This window comes from Tauraco erythrolophus, chromosome 6, assembly GCF_009769465.1.
Source record: "Tauraco erythrolophus isolate bTauEry1 chromosome 6, bTauEry1.pri, whole genome shotgun sequence".
Classification (NCBI taxonomy): domain Eukaryota; kingdom Metazoa; phylum Chordata; class Aves; order Musophagiformes; family Musophagidae; genus Tauraco; species Tauraco erythrolophus.
Window position 1 is genome coordinate 49,811,333 of NC_141470.1, and position 21,598 is coordinate 49,832,930.

Genomic DNA, 21,598 nt, shown 5'->3' on the forward strand with positions numbered 1-21,598 from the left:
CCAGGAGACCTGATTTTGTTGAAGAGGCAGGCAGCTGTGTTTCCAGTTCCCTGCAGTTACCAAATTTAAGCTGAGGCTGTTAATTGTTAACTTTTCTGCACTATCCCATTGTTTCTCAGCTATTTAAGCACTGAACAGAGCTCTCATTTCTGAGTCAGTAAAGCTAGCTACCAGGTGCAACAATACTTTTTTTAAAAAAAGGTTTATGTACATAAACTTTCTGTTCCTCCCTCTCTCGCTCTTTCCCTCTCTCGCCCCCCCTCCTCCCCAGCACACCCCCCCCCTCCGCCTCTCTCTGTTCCTGCCTTCGTTCTCTCGCCCTCTCTTGCTATCTGCCTATGGTGCAAAATGCTTTCCCCTCTGGAGTCCTAGCTTGCTTCCCTGAAGCCTTTTATACATTCCCTAGCTAATTGCTGCAATAGAGAAATGAAACCCTAATCTTCGTAAAGATCTTGACGTCAATGTAAAAGAGGGCTTTACTTTGGCCAGGACTGCAGTGAATAGAAAAATGAAATTCTCAAAACTTTTTTTTTTTTTTTCCCCTAAGAGAGAGGAGAAAAAAGAGAGACAGACAGCAAGGGTGGAACTTTGCTTTACTTTGAAAAGGAAAAAGAAAAAAAAAAAAAAAAAGCTGCTGACTGCTCTTAAGAAATGCTTTCAAATTTTGGAAAAAGTATTTTCATGACATGGAAGGTGGCACAGCAACACGGGCTTCTGTTGTCCATGTTTTTTTTTCATGGCTGTTTTTTCTTCCTTTGCCCTTTTGTCTTTTCCAGGAAGGTGTGTGAGTTGATGCATCCCAAGAAAGGGCACATTTCTGTACATTTTCCTCCCACCTCTATGAAGTACAACATGTATAGTGTTTAAATACCTTTTGTTATCTTCTTGGTATTTCAGGACTCGTAAATAAACACTCAGCACTGACTTAATCTACTGATATGTAAGAGAAGAAGATAAGAAGGAGATAAAAAATATTTTTTTTTAAGACTTTGGGGTTTTAAGCTAAGGTTCCCCGCTTAAAAGTAATATGCTACATCCTTAAATGTTGTTAATCAACTGAGCTTCAAGGACTTCAATATTCCCCTATCATAACTATTTCCATCCACTAGTCTAATAGGATAACTCGCTTTTGGTTAAAAGCTTATAAAGAAAAAAGAACCAGAAAGAAAGAAGTTTCCTCTGGCGGACCCATGTGTGCTTTAACAACCCACAAGCATCCCCTGCAGTCCCATGCTGAAGATTTGCTTTGTTCATTTACACTTCTCTTTGTTTCACCTTTTTAGTCCAACATTTAGACCTCTCTCCACGTAATTTTTTTTTTTTTTAGTACAGTAGACACATTTTTGTTGGATTTTTTTAGCATGGTTCTAACTTCCTTAGGTAAATATTTCATGTATTTCATGTTGCAGACATCCGTAATTTTGTTTTTGAGCGGATGTCTTCCCTATGTGCTTATGTAGGCTCTCCTCACCAGATACACTTCATTCCCAGAGATGCCAGCATGATATCTAACCTCTGTCAACTCACATCCTTGATGAGTAGTACAAGCTTCCTTCATTAATATATCTTAGTCTTCATCCATCATCATTATCCTTTCACTGCTAGCAACTGCAGGAGGTAAACACCATCAATCTTCCCTACTCTGGGGTCTTTCATTTTCAGATATTGTAATATCACCTGGGCGGTCATCATACTAGGATACATACCTATAGAAAGGCCACCACATGTCTTGTCTGGGGCTTACTGAATAAAAGTTTGTTTAGGTAGCATAATATCAGGCGTTTGCAAAAGATATCACCCAGACAGGATATCTTCCAGCAAATATTTACTCAAAGAAATAACTTTAAAAGGATACACACATTAAACCATTGACCTTCTGCATAAACAAAAAAAAAAAAAAAAGGAATTGAGTTTCTTTTTCAAACTGTAACATCTTTTAAGTCAAAATGTCGATGATGACAGTGTTCTGTTGCCATAGAAAGAATTGCAACCTCACAGATGTGGCTTTATTACTAAAACTTGCAAAAACACGTTGTAAGCAGACATTTATATATCCCCACACATGGATGAGTCAGTGTGCTCATGTCATGTGAGCCCAACACAGGAACAAGGGTCCCAGAGCTGCTAAACTAGCTTAGTGTCTGACCTCAGGCAAGCATATGTAATCACTTGATTACAAGCACTCTTGAGCCTCGATTACTCTTCTGTAGATCCACCTCTAAAACATACATGATTCTGTCTGGGAAGGTCTCCTTTCTTTATTTTGGGAAGGTTTGTTAAAAGGCAGGCCTGGGGATTGTTGATGACAATGCCAAATGAATCATCAGCCATTGTTTCTGAGAACAGTTTGCAAACAGCTCTGCGGACAGTCCAGCTCAGGCTCTTCCTGTTCCCCGGAGGTAAAGAACCTATGCTGGGAACACAATGTATTCTAGGTTCCTGTGAACAACTGCCCCTACGCACAGCATGCTTCATGGGTGAAGAGGTTGTTTGTAAGACAGCTGGAGACCAGACAGCTATGGAGCTTTGAAGTGCCTCGGAAGCTGAAGAGGAAGCCCACAGTGCACTGGTGTGAGATGGTATTTCATATTTACTGTGTTACCTTTCTTGCCTATAAGGCAGACTGTATGTATTGAGCTAAACAGAACTACCTCAGCTTGTGTGTTTGAGAGGTTCAGTGGAGAGATGCTGGTAACTACCTCATCTAACCATAAAGACAAAAATCTTCTGGCTAAATAAAAATGTAGAAAGGCAGTTTTTGCTATTGCTGTCTTCAGAAGTAGTCTATCCCTGCAGGCACGAGCACTGCTGCCCAGCTTGACAGTCAGAGTACAGCAGCCCTCAACAGAGATGGAAAGCATAATCCCTTTTGCTTCTTGTTTATACCATTTCTCTCCTTTTTGCCTGAAACAATTCATTCCTGTTTTTATCTCTCTTGGACACCAAAAATACAAGGGAAACCACTGTTTGCATCTTTTGTGAAAGACGAGTATCTGCAGCATAATCTCAGTGTTGAAGCCAACTTCTTGCTATTTCCCTACAGACCTTCATGAAGCAAGGAAGAACGGCTAGATCTTTCAGACCTCGAGGCATTAAGAGAGCCTTTACTCTCTTGCAGGAAAACTGGATGAATTTGACACATGAGGAAGAATCAGGCAGGGTTGAAGATACGCATGAAAGAACTGAGATAGCGTTTAGCTACAGCTCATTTCAGTTACCTGCTCTGCCATACCTTCCTATATAATTTGGGCACAGCTCTACAATGTACCTCAGTTCTCCACCAGCAAAAGAAAATAAAAGTCCTCCCGTAATCTAAGGAGCAGTCAGGTTCAGTAATGGGAAATTAAACATATCATCCATAATTTGTCAAGGTGGAATGAGCAAAGCCAACAACATTAAAGCATTCACTGTTACTAGACCTTGTATGTGGCTAAAGTCAACAGTATCGGTATAGATGTTCATATTCTGTAATGTTTATAGAAATCAGTGCCATCAAAACCGTATCCATGCATAGCTTCATGTTTCTTCTCAGTTTCAACCACAGTAGCATGAAGATTAGGACACAGGCAGCTAGTAAGTTTGTTTATGGCAACTCTCTTGATAACTCTGCCTAGACACAGGAAATTTGAGGCACAGTTACTGCTGCTCGGGCCACTTTCTCTGATCTCGTTTCATACTGGATCCATATTAGCTTTCTGTATGTCAGATGATAGTGTATTTTACAGCCTTCACTTGGTCCTGTAGGTCTTTACTTGTTTGTGGCTGAACCACCTGCATAAGCTGCCACAGCACTCAACTGCACTGTATCTAGGTATCCAAGTGAAAAACCCTAGAGCCCAAAAGAAGCAGGGTGGCTGATATTTTGGCTACTCAGCCTTATTTTCTCAGACTAAGTAAGACCATTTTGAATGTGGTTACTCTTTGCAACAGAGCTGGGAAAGGATACCTCACAGTGAGAGGCAAGCAAGGCTGCTGCTCCAGTCCTACCCCCAGGAGATTCATGGGAGAGATCATCCCAAAGGATTCAGCACAACCTGTGTGCCTGCCTTGCTGCTTCTCACTGCTTTCCCTGCCAAAAACAAAGAATGAAGCTTTTTGTTTCAGAGCTAGTTAGTGTGTCCATGAGCTTATCCCTGGAGAATTGCGCAGCTGCAGAGTGATATGGCTAGAGATGGGGAGGAGAAAGTTTAGCTTAGCTTTGCCTCCCTGGCCCTGGGCAAAATTTGTTTATTACAGCCAAACAAGAATTTGTACCTCTCATAAAACTGCATTTTTTCTCTTTGCCAAAAGAGAAAAATCTCCCCCTTCTCTCAGCAACAATTCCTTCGCTTAAAATGCCGTGGAGTGTTGACTGAATGTCTATTTCCACCTTTTGATTAGGATTGGCAATGTATTTTCTTACAGAAATAATATCTTCAATTAAAAATAAATTTTTGCAGGCATGCCTGAGAGATACCTGGATGGATTACCCACGGCGTGGATTCACCAGGCCCTTCCTCCGTCACTCCTGGCCGCAGCACCACGTCTGAATGGAGCAACGTTCATCCCGCTGGCACCCAGCCCCATTCTGCCTGCTTAAAGCTGCCTCTGTTCTCTACCAGAATACGCTTACCAGCCTTTCAAAGGTGAGCACACTAAATATATACTTACTGCTTAATTTATTTACCTTTTTGATCAGCCTTGGTTTTCTTTTATTTGGGTTATTCTGCTACTGCCATTATGCTGCATAATTGAGAGCTGATTATGCTGTGAAACTGGCCACTGTGAGAAGTTCTGATTTAATAACCCAGACGACCTGATTCCTCGAGTTTATCTGCAGTGAGGCAGAGTACAGGTAGTGAGAATGCAAACTGCCACAGGAGCAGCGCTCCACGGCAATTTGGAGGGGAGTTCCTGGAGCAGGCAAAGGAAGCCAGTCTCACAAGGCAGCATTACAATTAGAGGTCCTTTCATCAAATACATGCCAGACTGAGACAGTATTCAAATGAACTGAGGAAGAAAAAGGCCATATAATTGGGACACCTCTGGATAGGGAAAGAACAGAATATCCTAAGAGATGGCAAGTTATACTTAGATTCTGAGTATAACTGAGGCTGTCTTATAGTCAATCACAGTGGCTCAGTGCATGAGGAGAACTGGGACTGTTGATGTCTCTGCAAAACCTGTTCTGTAGACTTCAAAGCTGTCAGTGTGGCACCTTCTAAGAGCCTGCATTCATTGTATGACAGCAAAGTGAAATAATTTACTCATGGGTGTGGGTGTGTAATAGTGACAAGTTTGAGGCTAGAAGAATTCCCCACATCCCTTGGCTAATGATCCCCAAATTTCTATGCAAAACAAAAATAATCTCCTTGTTTCAATAAACTACAGTGAGCAAACCTGATGCTAAAACACACCTGGCTGACTCAGACTTAATTTTGGAACAAAACAAAACACCCTACCCACCCGAAAAGATAAGGTAGTTTCTCTTAAGAAAAACAGGAAAGCTGATCTATGAACCAGGACAATCAGAAGACTTCATCAGAATAAAAATCAGTCAGCCTAAATACTCTGAATATTACACAAGAAGAGGAAAAGGACTTTAACTGCATTGAATACGAGAACAACTTCCTCTGTGCGTAAATTCTTTAAACTGCCTCTGAAACTCCCAAGAGAAGCTGGAACTAGAATTTAAAGTCTTCCACTCTGTGGCTATCCAGGTGAAGGACATCTATACGGGAGTCTCATATAGCTGTCAATAAGTTTGGATGTTAGTGTATTCCTACCCATCTAAAACAGCAGAGAGATGGGGGTGTAAAATTTTTGTAACATCTCTGTAGAGATTTCTAAGTAACTTGGCTCAAAGTTCTAGAAGAGCCCTCTAGTTCCAGCTTTCCCAGCTGAGAAGGGGCCATTTCCTTTTTCCCGGCAAACCACTGACTTTTTTCTTCAGTGTGTCCCTCTGGAGGGCTCCTAATCCAGCATTTTTCACTAAAATTAAATGAGGTGTATGTCCTTGTAATTCTTGTCACATGTTTGTTTATGAATTTCAGTTGCTGATGATAGCTGTACACAACCCAAACTTTGAATCTCCCTCCTTCACATCCTGATGCATTTTAAAGTTGTACCTCCTCTGGATAATTTTCTGTGCAGGAGTGGAGGCAGAAATGCTGAAATACCATAATAAAGGTTCTTATCATTATATTTCTAGTTAAGTCAGAAACAGAAATTGCCAGAATCCTGTTTCCTTGAACTTGAATCCTACTGTTCAAAACATTTCTTCCCAAACCAAGAAAATGAGGTAGTTTGGATCTTATGTGCATTGAGGACAAAGGTTTCCAGTCTTTATCAAAAGATATGCAGCTAGAAGAAAAAAAGCAGTCACAGCACCTCCTTATAGAAGGTCTAATATAAAAATTGATGTGTTTTGGAAGGGAACAGAATCACAAAAAAATTAAACATCTTATAGTGACAGTAAGTTACGCAGCAGTTTGCCTTTCTGAGTGGAAGGCTTCTCTAGAGGAGCCTCTTAGATTTGTGAGATTAGAAACTGTATGCTGTAAATATTAATCAAAGTCTAGGAAGCGGTGAGTGTTGAAGTGGAAACCATTAGAAATGTATTATTTTATCATCATCCTGCTCACATTTGATATTAAAACAGTGCTGAGCTCCCTATCTTTTTTTTCAGCTTAATGTACTAGTAACAATTAACAAAAAATGATGTTTTAAAATCATATAAACAAGCCATCTCATTCTCATATTGATCTGGTTTATACTATAAGAGTAAGCAATAAACTCAGGTATTATTACATGTTCCTTAATGCCATTGCCAATCTGAAGTCAATACCACCAGCCTGTCTCCTAGGTTTCTTAATCTATAAATCAGATCCTTTAATCCTGTTACACATTTAGTATCTTACAAACTGCCATCCTAGTGCTCTTACACACCACTCTGTTCAGTTCAACCCCCCGTCATCTTGCCAGGCAAGAGTGTGGTGGAATGACCACCCCAGCTGACAGCTATGAGCGGTTTCACCAGGGCTTCTTTCTCAGTGGTAACTCGTCTCAGTACCATTCACACTTAGTCTCAGATCAAACAATTTTTTTCAGGGTTTTTTTTAGTAGGATTCAAATTTGCAACCTAAACTTGCTTCTTGTTTTGTCAGATACTCTGCTATCATCATTTGTATGCCATCTGTAAATCATGAATTTTCAGCCAAAATATTATTTTTTTCATCCTTGGGAACAAGTTAAATATCTAGGCCTTCTTGTCTGAGGCAGTAAGGAGCTCATGGACAGTTTACTTTCCTGAGTAGGACAGGGAACTTCTTATATCAAAGACTGAAAGCCAAAGCTTCTTTTTTCATTTCAATATTTTCAATATTCAAGATAGAAACTACAGATCTTTGGATGAAATCATATTGTAATGGTCCAAAACTCCTTGTAAACAACTTGGTTTTAAACATTTGCTTTCAAGTCATTTAAAGACTGGTGTTTCTTTAATTAACTCCTTCAGTTCCTCAGATTCTTTATTAAAAACTGTGAAACATGCAGGGGACACATTTGCACAATATTGCTCAAAGTCTGCCTTAGCCCCAGGGCTCTAGCTTTTTCCTAAACTGCTCAGAACATCTGCTTATGATCTTTTCTTTTTTTTAAAAAAAACCCACACCTATATTTCCTTCAGTTTGAAAAACTGTCCATACAGAACATTTTCTTTGCTATGTAAGACAGTTAATTCTATCATCCTAAAACAATCTAACTGATAATGCAAGATGTCCACTTCTGCTTTCTATAGTGGGATGTTAAATATGCACAAATTTATGTGCTTTTTTTCCCCCGTGAGGGTATTTTCAGAATTCTGGTGACACATGAAATGGAGGAAAATATTTGAAGTCAGTCACCTCTTCAAAAAAATATTCCCCTCTTTTCAATAATGTTTCATTTTCACATGGAAAACAGCACTCCTCACATTTCTGAGTTGTATTTTCACAGATAATAGGGATGCTAGACAGGATACTAACTCAATAATATGAGCAGTAGAAAGTACTTGAGAACTGTGTACTGTAGGAAATAATACATTCTGTCTTCTATTCTGCTGGCACTGACTTCAGGCTTATTCAGAGTGCAGCTTTATTGAAACCTCTGATTTGATTCTAGTGAAATTTACCTTCTCCATCCCCACTTTGGAGCACTTTTTTACTTCACTTTAATCCCATTACTCTGTTTTGTTTAGAAATTATGTAGGCTTAGGAAGCCTTGTAAAAGCGTGTTCTTTCAGTTGTCAGTTCTAGGCGGCCATAATTGTGTGATACTTGTACAATCTCATGGCTTGTTCCATCCATCTCCTACCACAGTTCCCTACATTAGGGTCATGATTCATGCTCATTTCTTTATGGTCTGTGCATTAGAGTAGTAAATATGATGTTTAGGTTAAATAATCAACCATCGTAAGCCTTGTATTAGTATATACTATAGACAATCCCTGCCTTGAAGGGCTTCAATTTAAATAGAAAAGATTGAAGAAAAGAAGTGGAGAAAGAGGTGGAGTCCCAGAGAAATTCAGCAATTTGCACGCAGTCACAAGCCAAGACTTGAATTCCAGGGTCCTGTAATTCTTTTAATTCAATAAGTCTCTCTACCCTTTTTATCAAGGCAAAGAATCACTTCAGCCAGAAATAGACAGAAAATAGCAGGTTTGATTCTCAGGTCTTTATTCACTTGATGCTGTCATGACCAAGTTAGTCAATGACAAAGGGTAAAGATGATCTTTATGATTTAATGTCAGAGTACCCCAGAAAAGCAAGTTTATAAAATGGGGGAATTAAAGGAACATAACTTGAAAAACAAAAAAAAAAAGTTTTCCAAAACTTCATCTTAAAGAGAAATTTAGCACAGGTTTAGATTTTTTACCTTTTGTCTCCTCCCCACATCCTTTGTTCTGAGTATGTTTTGCTGTTTATAGTTGTCTAAATATCTGTTATGGGGTCTGTTATGCCACCTTCCTAACCTAAAGAAGACGAAAAATTTCCAAGCAGCTAGCCTTCTCTTGGGAAAGGTAAAGTCATTATGGATGATGAAAGCTCCTTGTTCCGAATGACAGACCGTTTCAAGAACTGCAGTGAGCATGTACCCAAGAACATTAGTCTTCATTTTGTCCTAATGATATTTGAACAGGCATTTGAAAGGAAATGTAGTGATTCAGAAACATAACTATAATTCGCTTTACATCAGAAGAATCCTGGTGGTGGTGGAAGTAAGTGTTTTAGATGGAACAGTAGACTAAGAGTCAAAAAAAACTATCCTCTCTCCAGTCAGCAAGCAACTCACTGTGTGCAGTTAAATAAGCCACTGAAAATCTCTGCCATGGTTTCCCTATGTATCTATTTTTACCTAAAGAATTATGTCACACATGGGTTTTTATGAAACTTAAGTGAGCTTTTTAAAGTCCTTTTTCCATCTTCAGAGGAAAGATGTTGTATAAGAGTTATATCACATACAGGTTTTTATGAAACTTAAGTGAGCTTTTTGAAGTCCTTTTTACACCTTCAGATGAAAGATGTTATATAAGTGTCAGATATTACTAACAGCAGTAATTAGAATAATACAGCAGAGACACAAATTAATGCCATTCACCTGTAAGGTTTAATTATAGGAATATCTTGGGCTGCTTCCTGTGAGTTATCTAGGCAGTAACCTATTACTCCCTTATACTCAAACTACCAAGATCCTTATCAAGATTTTACGTGATTTTTTTTTTTTTATGAAGTCTCATTACAAGTAAATAAATGGCTCTTCAATGTGTACAGGTAGGATTAACACTATTAATTTAAGAACTAAAAAACATATATGATTTCCAATCTGTTGCTGTATATTTCTTTTAAAAATTCCAAGAGCTAACATATTCTTCTGGCCCTTCTGTTACAACCAAGCCAAAAGAAAACTAAGAGCTAGAGAAGCATTTTTGTAGCCTACATAAGGCTATGCAGCATTTACCTCAGAGGTATCCACAATATCACCTGATCCCACTTCTATTAATTCAAAATATTTGCTTATAGTAAAATCAGGTTTTTTACATCAAAACATTGAGAAAGTATGTGGGTAGAGTATAGATATACTCACAAAAAAAGAGCTTTATTGACATATTTAGAGGTATAGTATTATATTTATTACTATACCTACTCAAGAGAAAACTTGGCAAAGCATCTGTTTTAGGACCCTAGCAAGGTTCTAATTTCACAAGAAAGAAGTTAAAGTCGTACCTCTTCCCAACAAAATCAGATCATTTTCCTAAATCCTCCACAAAATGTCTTCCAAAATATTGAAGTATACACACACCTAACTTTGAGCAAGGATTATTCAGTCCCACATAGAAACTTCAAATTTTCAAATGCAACTGGCATCTTGCACTTGTACAGAAATCAGTTTCTTATAAAAGCATTAGGTGAAGTGTCCCATCCCTGAAACATGTATGAAGAGGCGTAATGCAAGTGCCTTGTAAGAAGGACCTTCCACTTTTGACTTTCCACTGCCCGTACCTTGTGATCACAGTCACTGACTCCACTACAAATTAGGGGTACAGCTGTCATTTTCCAGGGGTCTATCTACTTACATGTACGGTGTGCATCCATGCTGGTGACTGTAAAAAGAACAGAGCAATGACAAATCATTTTTACGTGTCCATGCTTGCAAATAGGAGCATTGTGATCAAGTTCAGCATGGTAACTCGTAAATGTACAGTTTCTTAAAGCATAACTGCAATCGGTCTCTGCGTTGGTTCACTTATTGCTCCTGCGATCTCATCACTGCTGTAATCAGCAGCAGTAGTGATTTGCCATGATTAAAAAAAAAAAAAAAAAAGTAAAAGCATTTTTTAATGTTAAGTTTCCTTGAGAACTAAGGAGCTTAACAGCAGCTAAGTCATAGCTAGTTTTATGGGAAACGTAAAAGATAATAATAATGAGTTTAATAATAATAACAACGCTTAGCACTTACGTAGCTTTGTGTACTTTCAAAGTGCTGTACAAATACTAAATAATTCATTTTAATTAAAAAAGCCTTGAAAAGATTAAAAGACCCTTGAAATAAGTGAGAAGTGTTGCTCATTACCTCAAGAAGAGAAAGATCTGGCCCCAAATACCTTTATGTTTGCAAATGATTAAAAACTGACACTGCAACATAAGCTTAGGGAAAAATAGTGCTTAACCACATGGAATAAGCCTTTAGAAGTGAGTGAAGCTACTTGCACAAATACAAAGCTGTAAGATCAAACCCTAAATCGTACGTCACAGCTTTTTCCTTTTTTTCTCTTTTTCTTTATTCCAGAGATTTCAGTCTTTCAACATACCAGGCAAAAGGTCCCACTGACTTCACCAGGAGCAGTCCCTTAGCCATTTTTATGTGCGAAGACGTTTGTCTTTGCTGAGTTTTTCCGTTTCTTGTCAGCTGTGGTGCTCATACCTATGAAACGAAGAAACTTTTTTTCTCTTTTGTGCAAAACCACACCTTTCTATTTCTAAGAACAGGGCTTGTTCTCGGCGCTCCTGCCACCTGTTATCAAGAGGAATGCTACGCTTCCTATAGGAGACCTCCCTTTTGTTCTGTGTAAGAAGGAGGTTGCCAGTAAAAGGGCAGTACACACAGTACACGGCCCCAGCTGACTTTCATAGCCTCACTTTACTTGTTTTTTTACACTTTGCTAGGAGTCACTGCTCTAGAGTGACAGTTGCATACCAGCTGCGGCTGCCGTTCTCCTCGTCATACTGGCTGAAATGTCAGGACTGCATGTACCAAGCAAGCAAGAATATGCTTCAGCTTCTTCTCGCAACTAAAGGCTGCACCACCTGATGTACAAATTTTCAGTCTCTTGCCCCATATGACTGTCCATCTTTCCCTCTTCTGACTCACTTTTCCCTCTCATAACAGATCTGCGTGGACTTGGGATACACCTCTCAATCTTGCTTTTCATTTTCAAGCATACTAATTTTTTATCCATACAGCATTAAACTCTCAAAGGCAATTTTTTTAGTGCAAAAACAATTTCGTAACTAACTGATCCATGTAATGCTACAATAAGTCCAGCCAGTCACTGTTATCTCTTCTGAGAAGCCCAAAAAGTTCCCTCTGGCTATGGAACTCCATTGGTCTTCCTAACCATTTTCAGCAATCTGTTCCAAAGATATTTTAACTAAATTTATAGAAAACATCTTTTTTGGTTTTCAGAGGTATATTAGTTTCTTCATATTGTGCTCTCAGAGGTCACTGGTGATACATGGATCTCTGGAAGCATACCATATCTACAGCAGGAATTCTGTAAGCGTACAGGAGCAGTGAAGTCCTGATTTCTGGTCACTCTCAGCAGATTTCATAAGAATGAACAAGGAATTGCTGCTTGCATCTAAGACCTTATAAACTGTGTATGGAAAAGGCAGGAAAGTGTACCACTTAGACACGTTATCTTCTCCTTTGGAGGAAGAGATACAGGAGACAATAACAGAGTATAAATCAGAGGTGGCAGCACATATAAAACTAGAGGAATAGTATGCCAAAAATAATCAGCAATTCTGGATCACTTTTGGAAGCCAAGATATGCTGTTTGTAAGGTTGGGCAAAATGGCAAGACAGTGTTTGGTGGAATAGCTTTTATACCTATGTTTAGGAGTAGCTTTCATGTGACTGCAGCCTGAATAAGAAACTACTATTCAGGATTTCAGTTCTGCCTGTTCCAGTACATGCAAAATGCCAAGGCTCTGGGCTTGAGCATTAACCCAGTAGTTTTAGAGTACCAAAGCTTAAATTCTGAAACACAAATTTTAAACAACCCAAAGATTTTTACAGGAGAATGGGAGTGAGAAAGGGGCAAAATGGGAGACGTTCTTGTACTTTATGCTTCCAATGGGAAATAGGAATCCCTTTTTTCCAGTCCATGATCTGCAGTGGACTCACCGTTCCCATCTTACAGTGTGGGCAATGATTGACTCAACATCAAAGCCAAATGAAAAGAGTTGGGTATGTGAAAATACAAGTACTGAAATTATTTTTTTTTATCATTAAGTGAAGAGGGGAAAAACAATCAAATCTACATAACAGTTTTGAGAAGAGGTATATTAGGCAGCTATGTTTAACATTTTTCACTAGATAAAATTTACATTACCTGCATATCCTTCCTCTTTCACAACCTCTGACAAAGGACAGGTATGTTGCAAATTTAGCACCTCTCCTGTAGGCATCTTGTGGTTAAAAACAGCTGGCATCTGGCTATGGATCCCCTCTGTCGTTGATGGCCTTTATGACCTTGAATGAGCCAGAGTAGACCTCTGGGGAATTATTCCTTGTACAGAGGATCAACTCACAGCCATCAGACTCAAGTCCTCTTCTGCTTTGCCTCTTGCGATTTTACCCTTTGGACCTTAGTGATATTTAGTACGTTGATATTTCTGCGACCCTTTTGTATTATAACATTTCATGCCAAAAATTCAGACAGATCTGGTGGGGTCACAAGCAAATTAGAGCTGTCTTTTCAAGATGTATGAAGTTCAGCCATAGTTCACAGTCACAGTGACTGTATTTTCCAAAGCACCCTGTGCGATGTGATAACATTAGCTTCTATCAGCCAGCAACAAGGAATAAGAAGATGTCACTATGGATGTTATTTCTGAGAGGCAATGATAATTCACTAGTATTTGCTCAGATTACTGAGAACAGGTGTGCAGCAAAGTTGATTCCACTCATTTGTATTAATAGGTGTATAAGCAAGGACTATTAGGATATTGTATCTCATCACATTAATTAATTAGAGTGAATTGAGTTAAGAAGTTGACTAGCAACTAAAAATTAATGAGGGGCCATGCAGTAAAAAGTAATTCTTTATGCTGCAGCAGGTTAGAGGAAACACTCCTTTGCTGCTAAAATCAGAGGCCTTTTGCCTTTTCCCCTGCAGTGAACTCAAACAGTATGCTGGGAAGGCATTGCTGATCCATTTTTTTCTAAAAGCTTTAAGTGTATTTGAAGGTATGAACAGCAACAATATCAACAAAACCTCCAATTTCAGGTCCTGCAGATAGGCAGAAGATATAAGGAATGGATAAGCATTCCAGGCACCTGGAAGAGCACAGCTAGATTAGCAAACCTGGCTTCACGCATTTTGCTTTCCTATGGCCCACTTGCCTTACCCAGATAAATCCTTCAAATGATCTAGAATATAAGAGGGACAGATCAAATTGTTCTGGGCAACAACAGTACAAAGTGAGTCACATCCCCTCGATAAAGACTTTTGGGTTTTTTTTTCTCCCCTAGTAAATTTAAACTGCAGTTTGAGTCACTGTCATGTACAAGTACATCCACATAACACAAATAATATACTGTTTTAGTAACATGTGTCCCTTTGTGTTGCAATATCTGAATCACAGAAATTTGCCTGCACAGGCAGAGACCTGTGCAGTCCACCTCTATGCCAAACTAGCTTATTCTCTACAATTATTCGGAAAGGATTGTCTCCACTGGTAGAAGTTTCAAGGCATGTGATTTCTGCCACTTCTCTCAGGCAGAGAATTTGACAAACCAACAGTATCTAGAGTTCAAAAGGCTTTTAACCTCGTATTTTTTTCTCAGAGGGTCACTCAATTGACCTTACTTTTGCTGCAGGATGTAAAATATGGCAGCTAGTTTTCCCAACTGTTTATTATGCAGTTCAGTTACCTGCAGATGGCTACACAGAATCACAGAGTGGTGGAGGTTAAAAGGGACCCTCAGAGATCATTTAGTCTCATTCTCCTGCTCAGAGGGTCAGCTAGAGCAGGTTACTCAGGGCCTTATCCAGTCAAGTTTTGAATATCTCCATGATGGAGACTCTATAACCTCTCCTGGCAACCTGTGCCAGTATTTGATCACCTTCACAATAAAAAGGTTTTTTCCTTTGCTAAAGTGGACTTTCCAGTGTTTCAGTTTGTGTCCATTGCCTCTTGTTCTGTCACTGGGGAACACTGAGAAGAGTCCAGCTTCATCTTCTTTACTCCCCTCACATCAGATATTTAACATATGGATATGGGTGACAATACGACACACTCTCCCATCAGCCCCAAGCCTTCTCTTCTCCAGGCTGAACAGTTTTGAGATTCTTTCAGATGCTCCTTGGATGAGAGATGCTCCAATCCCTTAATGAGCTTCATGGTCCTTGTTGGACTTGCTCCAACATGTCCATGTCCCTCTTGTACTGGGTAGCCCAGTGCTGAACACAGCACTCCAGATAGGGCTTCACCAGTGCTGGGCAGAGGGGAAGATTCCATCCCTTGGCCTGCTGGCAATGCTCTCCCTCATGCAAACCAGGAGGCTGTTAGCCTTCTGTGCTGCAAGAGTACATTTTTGGCTCATGTTCAACTTGGAGTCCACCAGAACCCCCAGGTCCCTTTCTGTCAAGCTGCTTCCCAGACAGACGGCCCCCAGCCTGTAGTGGCACATGAGGCCATTCTTCCCCACGTGCAGGACTTGGCACTTCCCATTGTTGAACTTCATGAGGTTCCTGCAGGCCCATTTCTCCAGCTTGTTGATGTCCCTCTGAAAGGTTGCACAACCATCTAGTTCTCTGAGTCTTCCTTTGGGCAAAGAGCATGCATCAGACCATGCAAGTGTGTAATCCAAACTCAGCTGAATTACATCTGAGATCAATCCTGACCCAGCCCAATTTGTGTTGCTCCACTGGCACAAAAAGAACATGGTAAGGTTTTTGACAACAGTGCTAGGCCTTGCAAAGCCCCTGATGAGAAGACGGAGTCTGCTGGTGTAGGTGCATCTTACACTTATAATGGGGCAAGTACTCTATTATTTGTTTTTTAATTCAGAATAACAAACCTAAAATTGCACAGAAAGGGGAAAATAATCAAACTATTCTTCAAAAGTACAGCAAAACCAGGAAACTAAGAAAATAATGTGCACTGATCATTGGCTCACTTTGTGGCTGTGGGCAAACCTTTCATCTTCATATCTCCTATTTGACATAAACATGAAAGCTGATTAGAAACATTAATCTTAATAGAAAACAGATGGTGCAGAGTTGATTCTAATTTAGATTTAAAATCTCATTCCCTGAGCATCCCACCCATCCTGATCCATATCCTCCACCTCTCCTATGAGTGGTCAAGTAATTTTCTCAATCATGAATGCCATTTTATTTGGCAACAACATTTTCGTCACAGGTGATTCATATTAAAGAAGTCATCTGCCTTTACTACTACACAGAGTCACGGCATTTTCTGCTTCTCACACCACCCCACCAGCGAGTAGGCTGGGAGTGCACAAGAAGCTGGGAGAGGACATAACTGGGACAGCTGATCCCAACTGACCAAGGGGATATTCCATACCATATGACATCATGCTCAGCTGGGGGAAGAAGAAGGAAGAGGGGGACGTTCAGAGTGAAGGCGTTTTGTCTTCCCAAGTAACCATTATGCATGATGGAGCCCTGCTTTCCTGGAGATGACTGAACACCTGCCTGTCGATGGGAAGTAGTGAATGAATTCCTTGTTTTGCTTTGCTTGATTACACAGTTTTTGCTTTACTTATTGGACTGTCTTTATCTCAACCCATGAGTTTTCTCACTTTTGCTCTTCTCATTGTCTTACCCCACCGGTGGGGAACCGAGTGAGTGGCTGCATGGTGGTTAATTGCTGGCTGGGGTTAAACCATGACAAGTAGCGAGTTCATTATACACGTAGTAGCCTTCTGCACCCACTGTGTCCTGGAGGAAGTGTAATGTGTTGGCATATTGGCATCAAGGGTAGTAGCGGTAGGCCAAGGAATTTATGACCAAATACATCCTACACGACAACTAACAGAGAGGCTCAGGTAGATTAAGGCCACTATGGACTAGTCGGGGCTACTAAGGAACAACAGTAAAGCAAGTGCAGTACAATTCATAAAAGACAGAGAGGCTTCACACACAGAGAAAAAAGCCCCAACAAAAAAAACCAACCGTAAACCAAAAGCCTTATGGTTCATGCTGAAGTGAATGACTCAGCTTTTTCACCTCTTTAAAATACAAAAGATCAGATTTATTATTTCTCAAGTACTTCAAATTGAAAAGTCATAATTTTGCCATGAATCACTAGTGCTGTTTCCTGTGTGATATTGGTGTTTTCTTGGAAGACATTCATCCAGATACCACCCAGACTCAACTTTGCTCAGTTTTCGAGATCAAACATCATATTATCTAGGATCGCATAATGAAAAAATACATTATAATGATATGATGAAGTGCCTCACAGCCAATACATAATAGATCCTGATCAGGATGAATTTCATGGAGAATTAAGAAAAAGGTTTCTATGGTATGGAAAGAACAAGTGTCAAAAGGCTACAAAGAACCTTATACTCTGAGGTCTTCATTTACAACGAATATCATACAAACATACTCCTTGCTTACAGAGATTATAACCACATTATACGACAGAGCATTCAAAAAAAATCTGATAACCTAGCCAGATATCCAATGTCCAAAAGCCTGCTCTCAGTCTGTTTAAAATCAGACTGCAAATCCCAAATGCATCGATGGTAAGCAACATCAGAATTGTGGTAGGAGAGAGTCCGAGGCTTTCCTTTTCGACCAAAGCTATCATAAGAGATAAGACTGGAAACCTGGAGAATACCTAGGCAAGTAGGTATGCCCCTAGGGCTGCTCTAAATATGATGTACATCCACAGTTCACTGGGAATACCAGGTGAGGAGCCTACAGCCAGCTTCAGTGGCATTCTGGCAGGAATGTAACACTTAAGGGCAGTTATTTCAGTCTCATTCTGCCATAGAGACCTCTTAGTAGAGTTTTGGTATCCCTTTTACTCTAGCAAGTTGCAGCTAAATCATCCTGTTGTAAGATCACGCAAGGACCTTACATGTGGCACATACTCTCCAGTGTTCAGCCCATTGTCATTATTTAGCTAATAATAATAGCAACCAACAGCCACAGCTTAATTTCTTAACAGAGTAGGACAGCAGCTTCCAAGCTTTTTTGCTGGAAACACCTTTTTGGGTTCATAATATGCTTGTAATTCTGAATTTCACTTTGGTCACTGAATTTCCAGTTGGCTCTTGACTTCTTGTATCCTTGCCATAATTACAGGGTTTGGACCTGGCAAGTTCAGGAGTTTGTCTCCAAATGTTCAAGGTCATAAACTAAGAGAGATCTGATAAACACTAGGCAGAAGTCTGAAACCACACTGGAAATATGAGGCAAGTAAAGATCCTGGAGTACATTAATGAAAAAGTGAAGTCATAACGGCTCAGGAAGATTCCAAATCTTCCGCTGGCTAATACAGCCGTGTCCTTTTATGAGCACCTTGCAATCTCGGGATGGGGCAATTAGTAAAAATCTTTCTATATATTTGCTTTGTTTGTGAAGAGGTACACGATGTTTAGAGCTCCAAATTCTGCCAAGGCCCTTAAAAAGAAAAAAAAAAAAAAAAATCTGGCCACATCGAAAAACAACACTTCTAAACCAACCAGGTGTCTTCTTGGTGCAGAAGCACTTTTATGATAAAAATCAAGCTGGAATATTTGGGTGGGTCGTTTTTTTTCCATTTTGTTTTGGTTTTAATAAGTCAGTATGACTGCAAGCCAAGATTAAACAGTGAGAAAGAGACAAAGTATTCTACTCAGCTTCACAGTGCCTGCAGGCTATGCCAGCTACAATACCTTTCAACACCATTCTGTGTCCCATTGTGAGGAATAAAAAAACTAAAAGCCTTTTTTGGCAAAAGTGGCTGAGACACTAAGGAAAAAATGAATGGTTTTTACAGAAAAAAAAAGCCATAGTGAAATAACCTGCAGCTGACACCATCTGCTCTAACAGAGCAGGGCCACTGAACTCCACAAAAACTATTTGGGGTAATTGCCATCCGTAGGCAATGTCTGTTTTCTTGCATTATGCAGAAGCACTGGCTTTTCTTTGAATACTGTCTTCTCAAAGGGCAGGCAAGCCAGACGTTGATCATACAGCCTAAGGGATTTCATTCTACAACTTAAATATGGAAAAGCATATAATGATCATGTTTACAGGAAGTCTTTCAGTTTATCTGGGAATTAGGAACAGCAGACTTTTAGGGGGGAGGGAACCCTGTAGACCGAGTATATTGTCTCTACTGACTCAATATAATCTATGTTGATGATTCATTTTGGGGAAATGAAGCAACCAGAGAATGGATGGCTAAAATACACAATGACTGGTGCTGATGGATGCAGTGTGATCTAGTTGCCACAAGGAACAGGGATTCAAGAGATAAGGTCTAATCCTAGCCTTGGCAGGCTTTAATTTATGTGTCTTACTGGTTTCTGTTTGTGGCTTCTCTATCAATTTATCTATGTTTTCCCATGTATAAAAATGGAAGATCAGTTTTCATGAACTACTGGATTTTTTTTTTTTTTTTTAAATCACTGCTAAGAATTTTGCCATAACTGCCAGCTATTCTTTCCTCACCTCTTGAGCTGCAAGAAGGAATTCCTATTGCTCTCTGCTGCCAACATGGATATTCTTCTGCCTTTGTTTCACAGTTGAGATCTTAAAGCGTATTTTCTCTTTACTACTGAACCCAGTGTTTGTGCAGCACCTAACACAAAAGGAGTTCTCATGTAGTACGACAACAGTCACCACCACCACAGCAGCTGCCGCCACAACAGCAACAACAGTGTTTCCCCATATGACTTAGCAATCACTTCTATAGTTTGGATTTTCATAATTTTCATTGAATTTCTTTCTTCAGATTCAATAGAAAAAATGCTTAAATGATTTGACTGACAGGATAATTGTGAGACTAAAGGCATTTTGAAGTTTTTGCAATTGTCAGTGTATAAAAACTGCATTTTGCTGCCTATGTGGTTCTCATCTATATATCTTGTCTACTGCTAAAATCTTTTTGATTTGAACAATGATCGTTTTAATGAATATTATTAATTTCTTGTTATCAGTATAGTTGAAGTTATTTTAATTAAATCACTTGCATACGCACTGATTAATGGCAGGAGGGTTAAGACAATTTTCACAGTGGTAGAAAGAAGAGCAGAAAAATACCAGGGGAGGGGGAAGACCAAACCACCCCAACAGATGTGGAAAAGATGCTCCAGGGCATTGTCCCTTCCCTGCCTAGGCACTTCATCATGATTTTGTGAGATTGCACAAAGAGTTAGCACCCCTCAGCCTGCCAAGTCCTAAATTATTACATTTTATCATTGTTTATTTTTCTTTCCATGTAAAATCACAACACAAGCATGAGTGAGAGAGACTGTGTGTATATGTACACATAAATGTTATTAATAGGCTTATTCATAGTTGCATCATAGCAGTACTGGAGATACAGATAAATTAAAATCTCTTCAGCCATATTCACCGGGCAAACAGTCCTAAACCCATAAACCACTGAAACCAGGAAACCTAAACTACTGGCTGAAGGAGGCCTGTGGAAAGATCAGGAACTAAACCCAGATTTCTGGAGGCCCACACAAGTGCTCTGAAGGTGACACTACTCAAGAGAAAGAAGAAAGTTAAAAAGGGGAGAAGGGTTAAGGTATGATGCTGTGTGAGCTCAAAGAGCTGAAGTGAAGGCCACGGTGCTCAATACTTGAAGAAATTTAAGAGACCAAGGACTCAACCTTTAGAATGAATAAATTTTTTCTAAGAGCTGGTTCATCATTCATAGCACTAAGGAGGATGATTTCTTGCAATGAACATGAGCAGATGCCATGTGGCGGATCCACAGCTGCTATCAATTGTCATCGTTTCATAAGACTTTGGTGGAGTCAGGCCAACGTAGATCAGCCAAGGATCTGTCCTGCACTGCTCATGCATTTGTTGCTTATATGTTAAAATCTAACCAGCATTTCTAGGCTAGAGAAGAAATTTAATTCTGGATTAGGAGAAGTACCACTTCTCCCTTTGCAATGCAGTGGAGTATCATGCCAGAGCTGAACTTGAATCCAGCACCTGTGGATTTAGTTTTGATCCTGACATAGAGACACTATGTCATGTTGGAAAGTTGTGCAAGTTCAGCCCTTAAAATGGGGATAATAATACTTCTCTGTGTCACTGAGGTACCGGAAATCTATGCATTTTTGAGACACAGAGTTACTAATCAAATAGACACAATGCTAGCACCTGGACAAGCTCTCCAGTGGCAAGATTTTTACAAATTTAAGGTTTAACACACAGAAAACAAAATAGTAGTTCAGACATCAGAGCACAGAAACCAAATAAGCTTGAGAGCGTAATGAAAAACAGCCAGCGCATGCATGTACCTTCCTTGTCCTCCTCGCACTCCTCAGGATCTTTGTAACATACCATGCCAACACACCCTCCAGTCGTCAGCCCTTCATACATTGTGTGGCCTTTGTAGCCTTGTGTGGCATTTAAAGTTGGAACAATACTGTGTGGTAGAGTAAAATTTCAAGGCTCATAGGAACTGATTCAAAGCTCATTTCTCTACCACGATTTGAAAGAATGGATCTTTGAGAATAATAGTAAGATCTCATCCCCCACATCCAGTATTGTTTAAAAATATTGTTACACTTACCCGAACACTTCAGAGTATTAGGCATATCTGGTATTGCAGATTACTGCATATTGAGGGAGACCACTGCTGAA